Source organism: Leucoraja erinacea, chromosome 2, assembly GCF_028641065.1.
Source record: "Leucoraja erinacea ecotype New England chromosome 2, Leri_hhj_1, whole genome shotgun sequence".
Classification (NCBI taxonomy): domain Eukaryota; kingdom Metazoa; phylum Chordata; class Chondrichthyes; order Rajiformes; family Rajidae; genus Leucoraja; species Leucoraja erinaceus.
Genome location: NC_073378.1, coordinates 32,615,301 through 32,631,774, shown reverse-complemented (window position 1 = coordinate 32,631,774; position 16,474 = coordinate 32,615,301).

Sequence of the window (16,474 nt, the reverse complement as noted above, 5' to 3'; positions counted from 1 at the left end):
GGTCTTTGGACGCACCGAAGTATCCCATTCCTGACACCACGTTCGTGTTCGTTTTCTAGGTCTGCACGAAATGTGAGTGTCTTCAATTTACAACAAAAGTCTTTAATGCTTTACTCAATGCTGGCAGCAAGACAACTCAAAAATGGCTGCACACACTCACTGTCTACAGACCGGATAAACTATATACAAAACATCTCCCTTTGTCCTGCGCAGTGCCACCTGCTGCACGGGAGGAGCAACAGGTCCTCCCACCCCACACAGTCCACCAAACATCACACTTGCCTTCGTTCCTTGTTGCAAGTCGCATCTTTTGTACAATGTAAGAGTGAAGCCCAATTCCTGTAATTAACATATCAATCTACCTCATATCTGTACTTCCTCAGCTCTACTGACTTAACATTGGAGATGTGATCACAGCCTTTGACTGAAACACTTCTCCCCTTCTGCAACTTAAAGTCACTGCTGATCGTTTATCTTATAGTTTCTCGAGTTTTATTAAAGGGTCGACTTCGTCACCATGTACCCCTTCACTCCTATACTCAAGTCCTCTCCTTATGATGGCCAACAGGTCATCAGCTTTCTTCACTGCCTGCTGTACCATCCACAATCAGTTCCCCGTTTCTGCTTTCTCCCCATACCCCTTGATTCCGCCAGCCCTGAGCTCTATCTAACTCTCTTTTAAAAGCATCCAGTGAATCGGCCTGTGCTGCCTTCTGAGGCAGAGAATTCCACAAATTCACAACTCTCTGTTTGAAAAAGTTTTTCCTCATGTCAGTTGTAAATGGCGACTTTTTGGTTCTGCATGCAGCACAGTACAAAGGTAAGGATACATAATGTTAATAATTTTTACACTGGATTGCAACATCTCGGTTCTGCATGAAACGCGACACAAAGATAATGACAGTGAATGTGTTACTAGAAAATACCGCTGGTGGCTTCTGAGTGGTAAGGACACTGAATATATTGACAATTTATATGGCAACCTTTTTTTACTCGCAGGCATTTTTCAGCATATTGAAAAATACGCGGCGACCTAGCTGAGGCCTCGAGTATACGGGGACCACTCACGAGCAAGAAGGAGAGTTACAAAGACCTCATACGACCTCGTGTCGATCATGCTGCGAGTACGAGTCGAGGGCAAACTCGCCAGAAATTAGCTTGCCCAAGCGGGACAGGCCCTTAACGAGGTTGCAGAGCAGTTTCCTATAATCTCTGCTCAGTGGACCCGCAGCAGAGAAGTTGTGAGTGTCTCTCTGTGTTTTATAATTTAATTTTAAACTAACTTTTGTATTAAAATTAAACATTTGAATTGAATAACTTTGTGTTTCTCCGTCCAGTTGGCGAGATGGTCCCAGAAGTGCTGGTTAATGAAACTGTAAAACGTGGACTTTGTGGCTGAAAATTAACATAGCACCTGAATGATACACCAGCAAACTATGCGATTCATATGAGATAAATAACGACACTCGAGCTGCTGGTTTTCCAAATAAGCAACCCCGAGAAAGACAAGTTTACACCGCAGATGGACACAAAGTGCTGGAGTAACTCAGCGGAACAGGCAGCATCACTGGAGAGAAGGAATGGGTGACTTTTCAGGTCGAGACCCTTCTTCAGTCTGAAGTCTCCAGGGATGCTGCCTGTCCCGCTGAGTTACTCCAGCATTTTTCAGTCTATCTTCGGTGTAAACCAGCATCTGCAGTTCCTTCCTACAAGTTTATCCTGCACATTGACCATGTTAAATAAACCAGATCAGATGAAGGTAAAGTTGTTGATATACCTTGTCGAAACAAAGAACTGCAGATGCTAGTTTACAAGTTAAGGCACAAAGTGCTGGAGCAACTCAGCAAGTCAGGGAGCATCTCTGGAGGGAAGAAATGGGCGACATTTCTTCCCAGCAGTTATCAGGCAACTGAACCATCCCACAAACAATTAGAGAGTGGTCCTGACCAATCATCCACCTCATTGAAGAACGTTGGACGATCTTCAATCGGACTTTACTGGAGTTGAGTTTGAGGATTTCCCATTAGTTGTCTTTGATCCCGATCCAGATGCACTCTTTTTTTGATATTTAGAATGGCCTCCATGCGTTTGTTTCCAATTAGGTCTAATCTGCCCATCCAATCTATCTGTGGATGTACATCCCCAGATTCCACGAGTGACTAGTTCACATGTGCAGTCGAGCATAAGTGGCTTTTATCAGGCACAATGCCCAGTGTACACAGAACAGACAAAGCAAAGCCAACACAAAACAGGCATTTGCTTGACATGCATCTAGTTGGATTGGAAAGTTCAGCTTAACAATTAGATTTCGGAGTGAGTGGAGTCACTTTCATTTCTCACAGTGATATGAATACACTGTGTGGGTGTCATCTGATTCATTGTGCGAAAATCTGCTCGTTCCGGCCCTCTCCCTAATTGTAATCCATCGCCTTACTTCAACTGTGATGATTGTCAGAGGGGAGCAAGCTATTCTGAGTGCAGACAGGGTGGATTGAAGGGAACAAATACTGCAATGGATGTTGTTGGAGTAACTCAGCGGGACAGGCAGCATCTCTGGATAGAAGAAATGGGTGAGGTTTCGGGGTCGAGACCCTTCTTACCTTGGAGGACTTACACGTTTTTGTGTGCTACCAAAAAAACCCAGAATATCTGCAGTTCATTTGCCTACAAATACATCCCTGTTTGAACTGTTGCCGTCAGGCAGTCGGTACAGATCTAAAAGGACAAGGACGACCAAACTAAACAACAGCTTTTCCTCCACTCCTATAAAAGCACTAAATTTAGCCGCCAAGGAACGCAGGGGCGATACAGACTACGGGACTGTGGTAACTGTGGAATCGACAGAAGGATAGAGGGTTGGGTGTGTATGCGTGCTTTGTTCGTGATATGGGATTTCGTTGTTTATCCTGGGAATTTTACCGTGTATGATCGGAAAACTTTTAGAAATGTTTAAAACCTCCACTGACTGGCTGACATTATCCATTTCGTTGGACATGGCTCCTGTTACAATGACAATAAAGAAAATATTCTAGTCTATTCTATTCCCTTCAGACAGTTCGTTTTGTGTCTATCTTCGGAGTAAACCGCGTCTGCAGTTCCTGCTACGGCAATATTGTTTACTGATGACTGTAACTATCGCTGCTGTTACTTTGCACTATGCGAGGCTCATAAGCTGATTTGGGCAGTGGGGTGATAGACCTGCACTGCAAGGCAAAACGCTCCACCCCCATGATTCTCGGGCATGGGCCCAGGCTTGGAAGGCAGTCACATCTAGGAGAGAGAAAACTCTGATTTAAAACCTCCACTGCCTTGTGGCCATATCCAGTCATGGAAAAGGCTCCAGGGGTAAACCTCAAGAAAATCCGCAGTCGGTGCCCCTAAGGCAGGTTGTCGTTGTCTACAACTTCGCTCTGGCAGCTCTTGCGACGGCACTGGTGCCAAACTGTAACGGCCCTGCTGTTCCTTTGGATCGATCAGCGACGTGGAGAGAGGGGGGACGTGCGGCGTGGGCAATAGCCTGTCCTCCACATGACATCGCCCAGGCTTGCATCCGACCACACATCACCTGCAAACTAGGATGCATCACCCACGGTCAATCATGACCGAGGGGGGCCTACTATAAGGCACGGGTCAGACCATATTTGGAGTATTGTGAGCAGTTTCGGGGCTCATATCTGAGGAAGGATGTGCTGGCGTTGCAGAGGGTCCAGAGGAGGTTTACGAGAATGATCCCAGGAATTATTGAGTTATCATATGATGAGCGTTTGACAGCACTGGGCCTGTACTCGCTGGAGTTTAGAAGGATAAGGGGGGACCTCATTGAAACTTACCAAATAGTGAAAGGTCTGGATAGAGTGGACTAGGCTAAGTGGGATCCGTTGGGTCCCATGTTCACACGGGAGGACTGGTCTCCCGACGCAATATTCCACCTCTCCACCAATCCCAATATTGGTGGCCAGTGGGGGGGGCTTTCTGGAGTGCTGGTATGGGTTCTTGGGTTGGCAGCTCAGTCCCTCAAGCCTGATCTGCTGGCAGCTCACTCACGGCTGGTGGGCTGGCAGTTGACTCATGACTATTCCTTGAAATTCCATTTCAAGCAGGGTGCAAGGCCACCAAATTCAAGTGCAGTTTCATTCCACTTCAAGCAGGGTGCAAGGTCACCAAATTCAAATGCAGCTTCATACCATTTCATGCAGGGTGAAACCACCATAAAACCACCCAAAACACCAAACTCACAGTTCAGTAGACATACAGTGTGTTCAGTTGATTCACAGCTCAGACAGAGTCGTGACCTCTCCCGCCCCCATCATGCAGAGACTGAGCCACACCCACACTTCTGGGTTTTATAACCCCTCCCCCTCCCACCGGAAAAGGTGTGGCTTCCATGGATGATTGACAGGAGAGAGATTCTTAGCATTTTTTAAACACTAATAACACTTTTATTTTTCATTGATGGGAAGAATTCTCTGCACCTGCTCAGCGGAGGGGGACTGAGTAAGATGGCCAAAACTCACAGCCATAAGTGGTAACGTTTTATCTAAAATCAATATAGAGTGCAAACAGGAAGTAAGTGCATTTGCAGCAGTGCCTTTTAACTTCAAGCCAAAGCACCCAAGTCGCCATTTGCATTAAGTAGTGCCTTTCAACTTCAAGCAAAGCATCCAAGCCACCATTTGCAGTAAGTAGGGAGTTCAACTTCAAGCCAAAGCAGCCAAGCCTTTCAACTTCAAGCCAAAGCACCCAAGCCACCATTTGCAGTAAGTAGTGCCTTTCAACTTCAAGCCAAAGCACCAACCCAACATTTGCAGAAAGTAGTGCCTTTCAACTTCAACCCACGCACCCAAGCCACCATTTGCAATAAGTAGTGCCTTTCAACTTCAAGCCAAAGCACCCAAACAACCATTTGCAGGCAGTGCCTTTTTACTTCAAACAAACCATATTTTCATTTTCAAACCACATTAAGGGTACTCACAGTTGCGTAGACATTGGTTCAGTGTTATTCAGAGCTCAGAGAGACGTGACCCTTGACTTCATCCATCTTACAGACAGAGTGAGGCACACCACTTCCTGGTTTTATAGTCCTCCCCCTCCCTCCAGCAGGGGCAGCAGAGAGAATAGTGCCTTTCAACCTCATGCCACCATTTGCAGTAAGTAGTGCCTTTCAACATCAAGCCAAAGCACCCAAACCAACATTTGCAGTAAGTAGTGCCTTTCAACTTCAAGCCAAAGCACTCCTCACCATTTGCAGTAAGTAGTGCCTTTCAACTTCAAGCCAAAGCACCCAAGCCGCCATTTGCAGTAAATAGTGCCTTTCAACTTCAAGCCAAAGCACCCAGGTTCCTGGTTTTATAGTCCCTCCCCCTCCCTCCAGCAGGGGCAGCAGAGAGAATGGTGAATTTAAAAAAAACATTAATATCTCTCTGATTTGTCATCGATGGGGAAAAATCCTCCCCACCTGTAAGGCGGAGGGGGGCTCTGAGCGATGTGGCCAAAAATTACGGCCGTAGGTGGCGGCGTTCTGTCGGAAATCGCAGCACAGTGGGCCAAAAGCGGTCAAGATCACAGTTTTAGTAATATATAGATGTGGAGATGATGTTTCTACTAGTTATAGAGTCTAGGACCATAGGGCATAACCTCAGAATTAAAGGGCGTATCAATAGAAAGGAGATGAGGAAATTCTTGAGTCAGAGGGTGGTGAATCTGTAGAATTAATTGCCACAGGCAGCTGTGGAGGCCGTCAGTAGATATTTTTAAAGCAGAGATTGATAGGTTCTTGATTAGTACGGGTGTCAAGGATTATGGGGTGAAGGCAGGAGAATGGAGTTAGGAGGGAGAGATAGATCAGCCATGATTGAATGGTGGTGGAGTAGACTTGATGGGCCAAATGGCCTCATTCTGCTCCCATGGCTTTTGAACTTAGAAATTTACAATTTAACAAGTTAATTTATCTGCAAAGACGGCAGAACGCAAGAGGCAGAGGGGTGACATATCATATGGAGTGACATATAAAATCATGATTGAGATAAGGTGACTGCACTTTTACCAGAGTAGGGGAATCAAGAATCAGAGGACATAGGTTTAACGTGCGAGGGGAACAATTTAATAGGAACCTGAGCGACATCTTCTTCATGCAGGTGGGCAAGCTGCCAGAGGAGGTAGTTGAGGCAGGTGTTATAACAGCACTTTGATGGGCACGGGCAGCTATGGTAACAATATGCTTCATTGATAAACTCTAATAAAGTTTAGCGCTGAATTTCAAGAGACCACTGCGGAAAATGAGAGGTGGCTGTATTTTCAGAAATGTCCTTATTGGAAAATCAACAACTGATGGGTACAAACTTAGTTTCGTTCAATTTAGAGATACAGTGCGAAAACAGACCTTTTGGCCCACCTAGCCCGTGCCGACAAGTGATCACTAAAACAATCCTACACACATAAGGGATAATTTACAATTTTTACCGAAGCCAAATTATCCTACAAACCATCATCGATGAGGCCCTCACTAAGGTCTCCTCAATATCCCGCAGCTCCGCTCTTGCGCCCCCCCCCCCCCCCCCCCCGTTCCTAACAGGGATGGAGTCCCCCTCGTCCTCACCTTCCACCCCATCAGCCGTCGCATACAGCACGATCCGACATTTTCGCCACCTCCAACGGGATTCCACCATTATCACATCACATCACCCCATCTCCACCCCTTTCCACATTCCGCAGAGACCGTTCCCTCCGATACTCCCTGGTCAACTCGTCCCTTCCCATCCAAACCACCCCTCCCCAGGTACTTTCCCCTGCAACTGCAGGAGATGCAACACCTGTCCCTTTACCTCCCCCCTTGACTCCATCCAAGGACCCTGACAGTCCTTTCAGGTGAGGCAGAGGTTCACTTGCACCTCCTCCAACCTCATCTACTGCATCCGCTGTTCCAGGTGTGGACTCCTGTATATCGGTGAGACCAAGCGCAGGCTTGGCGATCGTTTCGCCGAACACCTCCGCTCAGTCCACCTAAACCTACCTGATCTCCCGGTTGCTCAACACTTTAACTCCCCCCTCCCACTCCCACACTGACCTTTCTGTCCTGGGCTTCCTCCAGTGTCAGAGTGAGGCCCAGCGTAAATTGGAGAAACATTACCTCACATTTTGCTTGGTCAGCTTACACCCCAGCGGTATGAACATTGACTTCTCTAACTTCAAGTAACCCTTGCTTTCCCTCTCTCTCCATCTCTCCCCCTTCCCAGTTCTCTGATGGTCTTACTGTCTCAGACCCCATTTTATCTATTTGCTTTGGTATTACCTTCTCCCAGCTAACAATGATCTATTCCACATTTTCCTTGATCTCCATTCCCTTTGTCCTGTTTTCACACCTTCACACTTTCTTATCTATCTCTCGTCTCCCTCCCCCCTGATATCAGTCTGAAGAAGGGTCTCCACCCGAAACGTCACCTATTTCCTCCCTACAGAGATGCTGCCTGACCTGCTGAGTTACTCCAGCATTTTGTGTCTATCTTTGGTTTAAATCAGCATCTGCAGTCCTTTCATCCACATATCCTACAAACCCGTATGTCTTTGGAATGTGGGAGGAAACCGGAGCACCCGGGGAAAACCCACATAGTTCACGGGGAGAAGGTACAAACTTTGTACAGACAGCACCCGCAGTCAGGATTATACCTGGATCTCTAGCGCTGTAAGGCAGCAACTCTACCGCTGTTTCACCGTGCTGCCATTGCACTAATAATCATGTGTTTGACATTGTGCAATACACAGATGCCAACTGCCTTCTTAATCAAACCACAAAGCTATTTCTGACCCAGACCATTACGCTCATCTCCAGTTGCGAATAGAAAGTGTGGGTGATGTGATGTCAGTTCTAGACCTTTATCCAGAACACCGGGTGGTGGTGCAGCGGTAGAGTTGCTGCCTAACGGCTCCAGGGACCCCGGTGCGATCCTGACTACGGGTGCTGTCTGTACGGAGTTTGTACGTTCTCCCCGTGACCTGCGTGGGTTTTCTCCAGGATCATCGGTTTCCTCCCACACTCCAAAAACATGCAAGTTTGTGGGTTAATTGGCTTGGTATAATTGTAAATTGTCCCCAGTGTGTGTAGGATAGTGTTAACGAGCGGGGATTACTGGTCCATGCGAAATCGATTGGTTGAAGTGCTTTTGGCCGCACTGTATCTCTAAACTAAAATACTTGCAGCAGTCTAGGAAACACGATACACATAGATAATATGTAATATAATAAATAATATATATAATAAATAATCTATATTATACAAAGGTAGACAAAAATGCTGGAGAAACTCAGTGGGTGAGGCAGCATGCTCAGTTTCTCCAGCATTTGTGACTACGTTCGATTTTTCCAGCATCTGCAGTTCTTTCTTAAACAAATATATTGTACATATACACTCGCACATGCACGCACCCATATAGATATATATATATATATATATATATATATATATATATATATATATTAGACTAAGTTCACACTGGTCCACCAATATAATATTCCACCTCTCCACCAATTCCAATATTGGTGGCCAGGGGGGGGGGGGGGGGGGGGCTTTCTGGAGGGCTAGTGTGGGTATTGTGTGCTGAAGGGACTGGTTTCCAGAGGGCTAGTTGTGGGCCAAATGGATTCTTGGGGTGAGAGCTCAGTCACTCAACCTTGTTGTGCTGGCAGCTCACTCACGGCTGGTGGGCGAGCGGTTGACTCATGGCTATTCCTTGAAATTCCATTTCAAGCAGGGTGCAGGGCCACAAAATTCAAATGCAGTTTCCTACCATTTCAAGCAGGGTGCAAGGCCACCAAATTCAAATGCACTTTTATACTATTTCAAGCAGGGTGAAATCAGCAGAAAACCACACAAACCACCACATAAACACCACACTCACAGTTCAGTAGACATTCAGTGTGTTCAGTTGATTCGCAGCTCAGACAGAGTCATGACCTCTCCCTCCCCCATCTTGCAGAGACTGAGCCACACCCACACTTCCGGGTTTTTAAATCCCTCACCCTTCCCACCGGAAGGGGTGTGGCCACAATGGCATGTTTGACAGGAGAGAGAGATTATCAACATTTTTTTAAACACTAATAACACTTTTATTTTTCATTGATGGGAAGAATCCTCTGCACCTGAAGAGCAGAGGGGGAACTGAGTAAGATGGCCAAAAATCACAGCAGTAAGTGGTAGCGTTTTATCTAAAATCAATATACAGTGCAAACAGGAAGTTGCGCAGTTACCACCACCAACAACCATTTGCAATTGCGGCATTTCAAAGCAAATGCTTGTTGGTGGTGGTAATAGTATGAAATAGCATGAAACTGCATTTAAATGTGGTGGCCTTGCACTCTACATGAAATGGTATGAAACTGCACTTCAATTTGGTTGTCCTGCACCCTGCTTGAAGTGGTATGAGACTGCACTTGAATTTGGTGGCCTTGCACCCTGCTTGAAATGACATTAAACAGCACTAGCATTTGGTGGCCTTGCACCCTGCTTGAAGTCGTCGGAAACTACACTTGAATTCAGTGGCCTTGCACCCTGCTTGAAGAGGTATGAAATTGCAATTGAATTTGGTGGCTTTGCACCCTGCTTGAAATGGAATTTCAAGGAATAGCCGAGAGTCAACTGCTCGCCCACTAGCCGTGAGTGAGCTGCCAGCACATCAGGCTTTAGTGACTGAGCTGTCACCCCAAGAATCCATTTGGCTCACAATGTTCATACTAGCCCTCTGGAAACCAGTCCCTTCAGCCCACAATACCCATACTAGCACTCCAGAAAGCCCCCCCCCCCCCCTCCTGGCCACCAATATTGGAATTGGTGGAGGGGTGGAATATTGCATTGTGGTACCAGCCTTCCCGGGTGATCATGGGACCCAACGGGTCCCACTTAGTCTAGTATATTTTGTAAATAACTGGGGTCCCAGCACCGAGCCTTGTGGCACCCCACTAGTCACTGCCTGCCATTCTGAAAAGGACCCGTTGATTCCTATTCTTTGCTTCCTGTCTGCCAACCAGTTCTCTATCCATGACACTACCCTGCCCCCAATTCCATGTGCTGTAATTTTGCACACTAATCTCTTGTGTGGGACCTTGTCAAAGGCTTTTTGAAAGTCCAGATACACCACATACACTGGCTCTCCCTTATCAATTCTACTTGTTACTTCCTCAAAAAATTCCAGAATATTAGTCAAGCATGATGTCCCCTTCATAAATCCATGCTGACTTTGACCGATCCTGTCACTGCTTTCCAAATGCGTGATTGTACTAATGTATAGTATGATTATACTCATTTTGTTTTTAGTTTAGAGATACAAAGCGGAAACAGGCCCTTCGGCCCACCGAGTCCGCCCCAACCAACGATCCCCGCACACAAACACTATTCTACACACACTAGCGACAATTAGCAATGATACCACCCCAATTAATCTACAAACTTGTATGTCTTTGGAATGTGGGAGGAAACTGGAGCACCCGGCCTAATCACAACATCCTCAAGGGAAATGTCCTCCTTTGTTTAGCACATGAAAAGAGTTAGGTTTAGATATCATCAATATTCAATAGTTTAGTTTAGTTTAGTTTAGGGATACAGTGCGGAAACAGGCCCTTCGGCCCACCAAGTCCGTGCCGACCCGCAATCCCCACACATTTACACTGTCCTACACACACCAGGGACCATTTGCACTTACACCAAGTATACAAACCCAGGCCAATTAGCCTACACACCTGGACGTCTTTGGAGTGTGGGAGGGAACCGAAGATCTCGGAGAAAACACACGCAGGTCACGGGGAGAACGTACAAATTCCGTACAGACAGCGCCGTAGTCAGGATCGAACCGGCGCTGTAAGAGCTGTCAGGCACCAACTCTACCACAGCGCCGCCCTAAATAGTTTGGTTCTCCAAAGAATTCAGAACATTTCCTCATGGGAGGTTAATGAGGAGGGAAAGAATTGAATTCCTCAACATGACCGTTGCAAGATCTGCCAGTGAACAGTCATTATTGTCCAAGGAGGCCATCGCAATGGATTGGAATTGGTCTGTTCTGTTCTTTCAGCATGGATGCCCTTCAGAACACCAGGTTATGCATTGGTCAAAGAGTTTATTTTGTCACTTAGTTTAGTTTAGTTTAGAGATACAGCGCAGAAAGGGGCCCTTCGACCCACCGGGTCCGCGCCGACCAGCAATCACCCCGTACACACTAGCTCTATCCGACACACCAGGGACAATAGTACAACTATTTTACTGGCCAATTAACTTGCAAACCTGTGGAGTGCGATAGGAAACCGGAGCCCCCGTGAAAAACGCACGTGGTCACGGGGAGAACATACAAACTCCGTACAGACAGCAGCCGTAGTCAGGATCGAACCTGGATCTCTGGCGCTGTGAGGCAGCAACTCTACTGCTCTGCCACCCTGCCGCCCCCACCATTAACTCCGTCCACATATCCCACCGCCTCGGAAAAACGGCCAAATGAATCAAAGACTTGTCCCTTCCCAGCTCCCGTCCGGCAGAAGGTACAGAAGCTTGAAAGCGCAACATCAGACTCAGGAACAGCTTCTTCCCCTCTGTTATCAGGCTTCTGAACAGTTCTTCCATGAGCTAGGGTACTGTCTCGATTCACCTCGACCCCATTATGGGCTAGAGTGCACCGCAATTCTGACATTGGGGAGTAGGGGAATCGATGACCAGAGGACGTAGGTTCAAGGTGAAGAGGAAAAGATTTAATAGGAATCCGAGGGGTACGTTTTTCACGCAGAGGGTGGTGTGTGTATGGTACAAGCTGCCAGAGGAGGTAGTTGAGGCTGGGACTATCCCATCGTTTAAGAAACAGTTGGACAGGTACATGGATGGGACAGGTTTCAAGGGTCATGGGCCAAGCGCAGGCAAGTGGGACTTGTGCACCTGGGACATTGTTGACCGGTGTGGGTGAGTTGGGTCGAAGGGCCTGTTTCCACACTGTATCACTCCATGACTCCATGACTAACTGTATTCAATTCAGTTCAGTTTTGTTTAGTTTATTGTCATGTGTACCGAGGTACAGTGAAAAGCTTTTGTTGCATGCTAAGTAGTCAGCGGAAAGACAATACACGATTACAATTGAGCCATTTACAGTGTACAGATACATGATAAGGGAGTAACGTTCAGTCCACTCTGTGCTCTATCTGTTGCACTTGAGTATGAATAGATTGTGTAACTGATCTGTTTGGATGTTATGCAAAGCAAAGCATTACACCTTGGTACACGTGACAATAATCATATTCAGACTGTATTAGCCAAGTATGTTTTGTAACATACGAGGGATTTGATTTGCCATAAAGTCATATGATAAAAAAGCAACAAAACACACAAAATACATTTCCACATGTACACCGCTCCACATTCTTCACTGTGAAGGAAGGCGAATAAAAGTTCAATCTCTTCCCTTCCTTGTTCTCCTGAGGTTGGGAGCCTCGAGCGTTCCGTTGGTGGGACAATCTTGGCTCCAGTAGCCGGCGGCGCTCGGGCCCAGTGCCTTCAGGGTGATCAAGCTCCCGCATTGGAGGGATGTCAGCTCCCTGCTCCGGGCGATCGACCCCAGATCAGGGCTAGTTGAAACCTTCTGCGATTGGAGCTTCCCGAGACTGCGAGCTCCTCGATGGTAAAATCCGCAGGCCGCGGTTGGAGCGTCGATTCCAGGCAAGGAATCAGCTCCGATGGTAAGTCCACGTCCCCGCAGTTAGTCCCGAGCAAGGCCTCCAGCTCCATGACGTTAGGCCGCAGAGCGACCGGAGATATGATCCGGAAAACAATCGCATCTCCGGCAAGGTAAGAGACTGAAAAAAAGTTTTCCCCTCCCCCCTCCCCCACCCCCGACTCAAAACAAACCAGAGAACATTAACGCAAACTTTTAAAACACGCTAAAAATAACAAAAAAAGGACGAAAAGACAGACAGACAGACAGTTGGTGGGGCTGCCATCGTGCGGCACTTCGCCAACAATCAACCTGCACCTAATGTCAAAGATGGAATTAACCCGGGTCACACAGGTGGGTGGGAGGCCACGATTGGCCGGCCCTCCGCTGCTTTTGACCGCCCTCACATCACTCTGGCCTCGCTCTGGTCCACGCCGGCCGCAGCCTAACTCTGGAGGATTCATCTCTATGACCTGGGTAGGTGCTGCCTCGACCCCCTCCCCCTCCCTCTCTACCCATTCCCCAGGACAGATAAAAAGAGAAAAGGGGGGGGGAGGGGGGGGAGGGGGAGGGGGGGGGGGGGAGAGAGAGGGGGAGGGGGGGAGAGGGGGGGGAGAGGAGGGGGGGGAGAGGGAGGAGGGGGAGAGAGGGAGGAGGGGGAAGGGGCCCTCCCTCTCTGCCCCCCCCTCTCTGCCTCCCCTCCCTCTCTCTCTGCCCCATTACTCTCTCTCCCCCCCCCCCCCCCCCCCCCCCCCTCCAGGGAGTGGTGAATATTAGGACCAATTGGTGAGTGGTGGAGTATTGCGTTCCAGACCCAGCCCTCCCCTGTGATGCCACCCCTCCCCCACCCCTATCTCTATCCCTCTCCCCCTCCACCCTCCCTCCCTGTGCAGTTGGGGGCTATGCGTGAGTGGATAGGGCGGGTGATGGGGTAAAAGGAGTGAATTAATAATATTAATACAATATCAACTGGTCCCCCTCGGTCTAGTGCTTCTTAAATCTTTCTCCTCTTACCTTGGACCCATGTCCTCTGGTTCACGATTCCCCTACTCTGGGTAAAACATTCTGTGCATTCACCCTACACATTTCCCCTCTGTACACCTTTATAAGATCACCCCTCGGCTTCCTGCACACCAAGGTATAGAATCCCAGCCTGCTCAAACGCTCCCTATAGCTCAGGCCCCGAGTCCTGGCAACATCCTCGTAAGTTTATTGTCATGTGTACCAAGGTGCAGTGAAAAGCTTTATTTGGTGAGTTATATCCTTTGGACTATCTTTAATCGGACTTTACCTTGCACTAGACATTAATCCCGTTATCCTGTATCTGTACACTGTGGATGGTTCAATTGTAACCTTGTATAGTATTCTCGCTGACAAGGTAGCACGTAGCTTTTCACTGTAGCTCAGTACAAGTGACAATAAACTAAACTGCTACTAAATGTAGTGCTTGATAAAGTCCAATAAAGTCTGATTAAAGTGACAGATCTAATGGAGATTAGGAACAGAATAATGCCCCTGTCCCACTTAAGAAACCTGAACGGAAACCTCTGGAGACTTTGAGCCGCACACAAGTTTTCCATGAGGTTCCTGGAGGTTTTTGTCAGTCTCCCTACCTGCTTCCACTACCTGCAACCTCCGGCAACCAACTACAACCTCCGGGAACCGCACGGAAACCTTGGGTGGGGCGCAAAGTCTCCAGAGGTTTCCGTTCAGGTTTCCTAAGTGGGACAGGGGCATAAGAAATGCAGCTGGGTCAAAAGTATTTTATTAGATAGAAATGCTGCTATAAAAGTAAGAATTTCATTGTCCTATCTGGGACATATGACAATAAAACACTCTTGACTTGACTCTTCCGAGTAACTCAGCGGGACAGGCAGCATCTCTGGACAGAAGGAATGGGTGACGTTTTTCAGGTCGACACCCTTCTTCAGTCCGAAGCTGCCAGTCCCACTGAGTTACTCCAGCATTTAGTGTCGATCCTCGATGTAAATCAGTATCTGCAGTTCCTTGCTGCACCATATACAGGTTATTTGTTTCTTTATGTTGAAAGCTGCTGCTATTCATGTGCTCAGAGAATTTATTTACTTCAATATGTTGAATCAGGGTTTTAAATTGTTTCAGTTGCTTCAATTATTTCCTTGCTTCAGTTGCTGAACTTACCAGAAGATGTGGACTGAGTAATAAGGTAAAATAGGGGAAACAAAACACTAAGTGGTGTGGAGACTCAGCGGCTCAACTATCATCTGTGGAGGGAATGGACAATTCGCATCAGGAATTCGCTTTGGGGTTCTTTAGTCAGAAGGTGGTGAATCTGTGGAATTCTTTGCCACAGACGGCTGTGGAGGCCAAGTCACTAGATATTTTTAAGGCAGAGATAGATAGATTCTTCATTAGTACGGGTGTCAGAGGCTATGGGGAGAAGGCAGGTGAATGGGGTTTGGAGGGAGAGATAGAACAACCATGATTGAATGGCGGAGTAGACATGATGGGCCGAATGGCCTAATTCTGCTCCTATTCCTTATGACTTGGGACCCTTCTTGGAATATGATTGGAATAAGGAGGGGGGGGGAGGAGTCGTAAAAGAGGGGGAGCGGGGTCAGGACAAAACTTGGCAAGTGATAGGTGGATACAGGTGAGGTGAGGGTTAATTGGCAGATGGGCGAGTATGGGATGAAGACTAGAGATTAAATTAGGGTTAGGAGGGTGTCAGATGAGGAGGAGTGGAATGTAGAGCTGGAGGGGCAGGGGATGAGGGCGGAAGGAGAGAAAAGAGAATTGGCAGACTCGTGTGGAAGAAAGTGGGGAGCTGATGCAGGCATTCATTATAATCTATATAAAGGATGGGGTGGGAGATTGCAACCTCCACGTGGTCCACCCTCTTTTGACGAATGCAATCAACCTGGCGTGCACAAATAGAAGATCAAACAGAACAAGTTGCCTTACAACTTTAGGCTGTGCACGCCATACACAAGATTATAACCTGGACACAAACTCAGCGGGTCGGGCAGCATCTCTGGAGAACATACTTAGGAGACGTTTCGGGTCGGGAACCCCCTTCAGAATCTTTACACTAATCTGAAGAAGGGTCCCGGACCAAATCGTCACCCATCCACATTCTCCAGAGATGCTGCTTGACCTGCTGAGTTACTCCAGCACTTTGCCCTTTTAAAAAAAATAACCAGCTTCTGCAGTTTCTTGTTTCTCCTCTCTATCCATTATACGCTTCTCTCCATTAGCCCTCACCGAAACCCGCTAGAAGTGAAACACGTTTAAAGCACCACTGAGTCAGTTATCCACGCTAGATTTATTTTATGCCTTGAAGTTTTGAACTTTGGCCTTCCACGCTTCATTGATAAAAAAAATTGTATATATAGAGCAAAACAGCAGAAATATGAAAATAGCGGTAGAACAAGTAGCATGGCGTCAAATTTTAATCTTTTTTATTTTGAACATATTTAGTAAAGAATGTTGAAATATTATAAAGCAGTTTACACAGTATAGAAACATGACAGTAAAAGTTTTACGAAGATTTAAGCTTTTGAAGAATATTATAATTTAGCAACATGAAAAAATGTCTTCAAAAAAGTTGCTGATCTTCCCTGGTAAGAAAAAATTAGATTATTTCTTACGTGCCCCTCCCCCCCCCATCCTCGAGTATCGAGATATATAGATATATAAAAAGAAAAATCAGAATTTAGAAAAGTAACTTGTTGGAAGCACGTGGAAGAATAGAAACATTTAAGTCAGCAAGAAAAATATAGACACAAAATGCTGGAGTAACTCAGCGGGACAGGCAGCATCTC